This window comes from Staurois parvus, unplaced genomic scaffold, assembly GCF_062004578.1.
Source record: "Staurois parvus isolate SC_StPar_1 unplaced genomic scaffold, SC_StPar_1.0 ptg000019l, whole genome shotgun sequence".
NCBI lineage: Eukaryota > Metazoa > Chordata > Amphibia > Anura > Ranidae > Staurois > Staurois parvus.
Window position 1 is genome coordinate 17,796,533 of NW_028317815.1, and position 7,258 is coordinate 17,803,790.

Here is a 7,258-nt window from a genome sequence, read left to right on the forward strand (position 1 = left end):
AACAATCATCAAACTGACACTGAAAGGTTCAACATTAATACGGACAGATAGCTAGGTCTGTACAATATTGGTGTAAGTTGTATAAAAAATAAGGATTCAAAGGAGGTGCACACTGAGTTATATGAAGACTATGTAATTTTCCATATTTTAATTATTAAAAAAAAAATCAAACAAGACTTTCTCTCTGTGCTAGATGTGGCAACTTTGGTTTTTTTTTTTGTAAAAGGTATAAAAGTGATATCACTCCAGGTGGTCCCCTGGCTTGCTTTCTATGACCATATCAAGTCTGTCCACCCCCATAATATAAATGGTAATAGTAAGACTAGGAACCGCACATGCTCCAAATCCTGAATTTTTTTTTCTTTTCATTTAAGTTTGGTTGGGCCAACATGAGATTGAGCTCTGCAGTCACTTTTGCAGCAGTTGTTTTCTTATTCCGGGTCGCAATCCTGCACAATGTCCTTTTCTCTCTTTTGGTTAGTTGACTGTGTCGACTGCGCTTATGCTTTTCAGACGACATTTTTCCAGAAACTGTATATGCCATCATAACCTTTGATACTGCACCTCGCGACATGGCAAATAAATTGTCACAGAGGCACCAACTAAGCTTCACCATCAATTTGCTCTCTTTCAAGCTCAGTAAGCTCCGACAAGACTCCATATTACTAGCAGTGTACGCAGTGAATGACGAAAATGAGGCGTCCCACCAGTTAGCTAGGTGTCTCATCAGACAGCAGAAGCTGGAATCATGTAGTATTTTCATTTTGTCTAACCCCTGGCACCTCTCATGTGGACATGAGCTTTTGTTTGATGGTGATGGCGATAATTTCTTCCCCACAATGGATTCCCATGTAGATGTTCTGATATCACGTTAATGTTCTTGTTTTGAGTTTATTTTTTGTACCATTTTTTTGGGGTCCTTCAGAGTTTGCATCTTTGCATTATAGTACGGCTTCCTGTTCATGCAATATACCTGAACTATATGTATATACAAAGACCTTACCAATGTAAGCAGTACCGAATACTGACACTGGATTCTATTTCTACATTACCCCTCATGTCTTTCAGACTTACACTTTTTTATAAGGAAGACTTTTCAACCTTAGATACTTATTAACTAGCAGGATGACTAACTAGCACAATTTTCTTTTATGGAAAAATTTGAGGAATTCATTACCCCATAAAAAGTTTTGCTATGTTCACAATACAACATTCAGTCCTGCAATACTTTGTTTCCAGCAAATGCACTTAGTTTCTGAGACACTAAACCTTTTGAAACACACTAAGTTCTCCACACAGTACTACTTCATGTTTTAAAACTACTCTAGGGGAATAAGCGTATTAATCTCTATTGGGCAAATGTTAATTAACAAGACATGCATTGACAAACTGGGTAGATTTAAATTTCTGCTTTGTATATACAGTTGTATATACAGTAATAGCCAATGTTGATATAACATACCTTTTCAATATGGAGGTGCTAAAGTGTCTGTTTCAATTTCCAACTAGTAATCCATGAGTCCTGGTGTTTAAGGATTTTAATGATTACCTGTACTCTACCCTAGATCAACATGGCACTTTACAATCATAAGGCACAACAAGCGAAACACTCTCAGAAATGGCTTTTATGACCTTTGGAGAAGAACCCATCTACTGGAGGTGCAATTCACTTGCTTCTCTCAGGCACATTTGACACTTTCAAGGATAGACCATGCTTTTGGAAATGATTTATCTGTTCACTACTCACCATTAGTTTAATATGGACCTGGGGACTATCTGACCAATTTCCTCTATTGTTATTGATTACCTTTGAATCTCAATTAGCCAACCCATTTGGAAATTAAAACAGCAATAAACCCCAAACCAAAAATGTAATATATTGCAGCTTATCAGTCATTAGATGTGGTGGCTGCATTATTTAAATATTTTTGGGTTTGTTCCCTTCAGTAACACACCTCCTGTAATAGAGTGCCTCCACTGTGGATAAAGGAGCACAAAGTGCACAGCAGGCAGCAGCACTGTCAGTCTTGGGGGGAGGGTAGTTTTAAATGTACTAGCTGATTTGAATACACTAAAAATCTGAAACCAAACTCCAGCTCATGCATTATAATCAGTTACAGCAAACAGTATTTTTTTCCTTTTGCGATAAAGGTTTTACATGAATAAGTAAAAGCAGATCATTGTAAGCCCCCCTATCAGTATTCAGTGGTTTATCACATCTCTGTAAACTGCTTCATCTGGAAGAGAGCTTGTTCTTTTGAAGAACAACATACTTACTGAGAGGATAACCAGATGAATAGAAGAAAGAAAGAAAACTAATGCAGCCTCACATCTAAGAATTGGTACGTTTCAATATAATAAATGTTTTCTTTTGGGTTTAATATTGTGTTAAATCCATTTTTGCTAATTCTTTTTCCAAACAATGTGAATGCTTTTAATCAACTTCAGGACTTCCTGACAGTAAATAGACACATGACCCCCTTTTTTACTTTGTGGGACACCTTTATAGCGTTTCTTAGAGGTGTATGTATGAAAGAAATACGAGGGGAGATTTGCTAAAACTGGAGCACTCAGAATCTGGCACAACTGTGCATGGTAGCTAATCAGCTTCTAACTTCAACTTGTTCAATTAAGCTTTGGCAACATAAACTGGAAGCTGATTGGTTTCTATGCAGAGCTGCACCAGAGTTTGCACTCTCCAGTTTTAGTAAATGACCTCCACTGCAAATTAAAACCTCTACTAGGCAATGAGAAATAGATAATGTATAATGCATAGAGAAGCAGAGGCTGAAATAAACCATCTTACTGATCCAACGAGAATGAGAAGGACTGGCTTGATGCCCAGCAAGTATACCGCACAACATTTTTGTAAAAAGTGGAAAAAAGAGATTTTTCACTACTCAAAATAAGTGGATCACACAAGCCACCTGCTGGCAATGATTGCAAAGTCACAAATAATTTCAACCTTTGTAGACATCCTACACTCGGACATGGGCCAGGCCTTGTCAGATCTCTTTTACAAGATCTCAAATGTTACTTAGAAACCTTGTATGACACAAAAATACAATATTTATATATTGTGATTAGCGAAATTTCTATGTAAAGCTCCCCTGCCTAGGATAGGGGACAAGGATAGAGTAAAGGTAATCAGTCCAATTACTTTGGGGGAGCTACAACAAGCGATCTCCACTTTCCCCAACAATAAAGCATCCACTAGTGATGGCCTACCCATGGAAATCTACAAAAAATATGATGGTCTACTATTCCCTTAGTTACTTACCACTTTAACATCTGCTGTTGAGTCGATCCTGTTAAGTTGAGCCATGGTATAAAGGACATCCACACAGTATTTCTATACAATCTGTGTAAAGTTTACTGATATACGGTACCAGGTACAAATGCCTACAGCAAGTGCCAAAGATATATCTGGGCACAGATCTTTTATACATTATCTTCAGCATTATGCTATATCTCGGGCACTTAGCCATCGGAAAGAGGAAGATCTAACTATCACAGGAGAAAGGTGATCTGTGACATCTGGACGGTACTTTTTAGGAAACATCCTCTATTCTAGTTACTGATAAGGATATAGGGTAATAAATCAATAAACAAATATTTTACTTGACAGCTTGAGGAATAACATATCCGTTCTTCCCACCACTAAAGTCAAAAACATATGAATGCAACTCAGAACAAAAACAAGTTAAAAGTCCTCTAGCCTATGCTCCTAATTAATTCTGACTCCATTTTGTGTCTGTGCTGAATTCTCATCTTCACAGTTCCTCCTGTAGTTTGAGCTCATTCAGTGTTCAGGGCCATTGCAACAGTCTTTTGTGCTTGGATATACAGTAAGTAGCAACCATTTCATAAGTGGCAGGCCGAATTTCATTTCCTGGCAGCTCAGAACGAGAGGCATTAGTGAGAGAGTAGGAAAAAATAGAACTTGTACAGCATCTAACTATCTTAGGTAAGCACTTAATAAAGACATAAAATATAACTCCAACAGCAATCACATAAATTACACTATGGAAAATTCCTGTAAACCATCCTCCAACTCCTGAGAAACAACTGAGAGGAATCAACCAATCTAGGAATCCTCCCAGGTTGGTCCAAGCTTTTTCAGTGTGCACCTTTGAGAATTTCTGCTTCAATTGCTGAAATCTTTCAATATGAGCTATAATAGCATCCTCAACATCAGTATTATTTGAGATGTAATTGCAGCAGGAAGTTCCTGAAATGGTACACTTTCCTCCTTTACTTGCAGTAATATAATCTAGTACCAGCCAGTGTTGGATCAGTTCTCTTTTAGTCATCTTTAACTCATTAGCAACTATAAGAAAAGTATTATCATGTATAGCAGTTATATTATCCATAAGATCAGCTAAATCAACGATAAAGCTAAAGGCCTTTTTTATACAGCAGTGGTTGACCCAGGGAATGTCAAGTAATGGTTTGAAATCCCTGGATTCTTTGGGCAGACCAAAGTTCTCAGGAGTGCCTCTAGAGAGATCTCTTTGTTTAATAAGATGTAGTGGAATCTTATGCAACTGTTTTTTTGTGAACTCATCATCTTCGATATACCAGGTAGCAGGAATGACTTTACCAAAATAACAGGTCCCCAGGGCATCGAGAGGAACCCAATTATAGGCTCTTTTCCCACAGATAAAATAAAAACCTGGTGGAGTGGAACAAGCCTTTTTAAAGTTATATCCTATCAAGCATACATATAATTTAAGATTATTTTGCTTAGAATAATTACTAAAGGTCAGGTTATATAACTCTTCAAAAGTATCATTATTCCAGAGAAGCTTAGGGCTCTCATATCTATTTCTGAGTGGTGCTACAGTCATGCATCAGTGTGTCCTATGTTCCTTGAACTGTTCTGATAACCTGAACTCGATGTGTAAGTATGGGTAAAGTTAATACAAACTGAGGGAGCCCTCAAAGGGATATTAGAATATAGAAGCAGAGATACCGTTTAGTTTTCATTTCCTTGACTGACATTCTTGAAACCTGTTCCCTCTTCTATTTCCCTTAGTGATACTGGAACACCTAGTAATGGCAATGCTTGGTGTGAAATAGGTGATTGTGTGCAGACCCAACATTTAGACAGATTTAACTTTTTCGCAGCCTTCAAATTCATTTACACAAAAACATTTTGATAAGGTCCTGTAAGATGTGTAGCAATCTCTCTGGTAACTCTTTTCTCGGTCTTCACCAATATATGAAATTCTTAGGTAATGTTCCATAGACTCTCTTTTCCTATAGAAATGTCAAGCAACCATGGCAATAGTAAGAAAATGAATATTACCAGCATCAATCCACCGAAGATAATTCCCCAAAGTCCCTTTGGGACTCAGCAGGCCTTGTAGATTCATTCTGCTTCTTAGCCCTCACACGAGTAAGTGGAGGGGACCTGCAGGGTAAATGAACAGCATTAGGCTTGTCAGGGTGAAATAGTTTATTAGTTACCCTCCGTGCTGGTTCTTCAGCCCTTTTGTAATGCGACCCGTGAATCCAGTGCTTGCAAACTTTGACTTTGACTGCACTTGGAGTGACCAAGATGATAAGAAAAGGACCTTTCCACTTTGGAGACAATGAAGTCTTTGGGGTATGGTTCTTCACATAAACCCAGTCTCCCTGCTTTAGTCCGTGCGCTTGATCTGTTGGTTGAGCTGCTTTGACTCTGGAAAAATAGTCTATGACAAAAAGCCTGTCCAGACATTCGAGTTACATTGTCTTTTGGTATGAGTACTTGTATTAGAGGTCTCCCAAACAGTATTTCAAAAGGTGACATTCCACGTTTTTCTTTTGGAGTAGTCCGCATAGCAGCCAGTGCCACTGGCAACATTTCAACTCAAGTCCCCATTTCATTTGCTGTCAATTTTGCTAGGTATCTCTTCAACATTTGGTTAGTACGTTCCACCATTGCACTTGCTTGGGGTCTGTATGGTGTGTGTAACTGTTGTTTTAACCCTAAGGTCTGTACTTCATGTGTCATCAGTTTATTCTCAAAATGTGTCTGAAGAAATTACTTGGCCTATTCCAAATCTAGGCATCAGTTCTCTAGTGGGACACTTCACCACTGTCCTAGTATCATTCTTTACAATAGGAAAAGCTTCCACTTAAGATGAAAAAATGTCTATGCCCACCAAGAGAAATTCGAATCTCCCACATACTGGCATTTCAGCAAAGTCTGTCTGTACAATCTGAAAAGGAACATCTTACGCTGGAAGGTACTTTGTTGCCGTATGTACCTTTTTTCCTATATTATACTCCTGACATGTGGCACATTGTTTTACTTGCTTGCTAATAAAATCTCTAAGTCATGGGGCCCAACAACACTGATTCACTGATCTAGCCATCCCTTCTGTTAAGGCATTGCAAGGCCCATGCCTCAAGAGAAAGAGAGAAGGGAATAAAGTGTTGGGGGCGATGGGTTTAGCATTCATCAACCATATTCCCTCAGGAGAGCAAATAGCACCTTTACTTTCTCACGTATCCGTGTGGCGACGAACTCTGCAAGGCAATAAGGATTATATTGTTAACTGCAGGTTCCAAAGTTGCCATGCAGAAGAATTGTGCTGGTACTTCCAGGACAACAGTTTTTGCCATGTCATCAGCCAAGTCATTACGTCTGGAAATGGGATCATCAGCATTTGTATATGCTTTGACTCCATTTTGTATCTGTGCTGAATTCTCGTCTTCACAATCCTTATTCCAACTGATGCATAAAGCAATTATTGTAGTATTGTGCAAACCAGGAAATGACACAACACACCTGAGTTTTCATTGACCCATAGCCTTCTCAAAATCAGATATTAAAATACTTGCCACAGTCCTTCCCAACTGTCTATCCAGCATTATACATAAACTAATTTATCCAGATCAGTCAATTTTTATTCCCAATAGTTCTACATCTATCATTATAAGGAGACAGTGGGGAAGATTTACTAAAACGTGAGTACTCAGAATCTGATGCAGCTGTGCATGGTAGCCAATCAGTCTCAAACCTCAGCCTGTTAATTAAGCTTTGGCAAAAAAAAACCTGGAAGCTGATTGGTTTCTATACACAGCACCAGATTTTCCATCCTCCAGTTATGGTAAATCTCACCCTTGTTCCTAAAACCTCAAATTACCAACACAGGAATGGTGCTATCTTTTGGTAGATATTGGAAGCATTCAGTTTGGAACAGGGGCGGACTGACCATTTGGAAACTCGGGCACTGCCCGAGGGCCCGGGGTCAGTAGGGGGCCC

General features: G+C 38.7%; 1 pseudogene; it reads right to left on the reverse strand.

The window, feature by feature from the left end:
- Positions 1-5,316: 5,316 nt before the first annotated feature.
- LOC149472921 (uncharacterized) lies at positions 5,317-6,059 on the reverse strand (annotated as a pseudogene).
- Positions 6,060-7,258: the final 1,199 nt, after the last annotated feature.